The sequence below is a fragment of the Meleagris gallopavo genome, chromosome 2 (genome assembly GCF_000146605.3).
Source record: "Meleagris gallopavo isolate NT-WF06-2002-E0010 breed Aviagen turkey brand Nicholas breeding stock chromosome 2, Turkey_5.1, whole genome shotgun sequence".
Classification (NCBI taxonomy): domain Eukaryota; kingdom Metazoa; phylum Chordata; class Aves; order Galliformes; family Phasianidae; genus Meleagris; species Meleagris gallopavo.
Window position 1 is genome coordinate 82,053,035 of NC_015012.2, and position 233 is coordinate 82,053,267.

The window sequence follows — 233 nt, forward strand, 5'->3', positions numbered from 1 at the left end:
AAGAGAACACCAAACTCAGGACTCCTAGATCAAAAGACAAAAACTCCAAATGTTACGTCTTTTTAATTAAGATATCTTGTCATGCAGACCACTACGAAATGCATTCAGCTGCGTAAAATGCTGTTGAAATGGCATTCATATTAAGATAAGTAGGCACCATTTTCAACTTTACTGTCTTTGAGTGATTGGATACTACACTCTCTGTAGCCGATGCACAGGGCATTTTTCCATAA

General features: G+C 37.3%; 1 protein-coding gene across 1 annotated transcript in view; it reads right to left on the minus strand.

The window, feature by feature from the left end:
- The window catches only part of ADGRB3 (adhesion G protein-coupled receptor B3), a 277,241-nt gene that overhangs the window by 3,751 nt on the left and 273,257 nt on the right, over positions 1 to 233 (minus strand). The gene's annotated exons all lie outside the window — the stretch shown is intronic.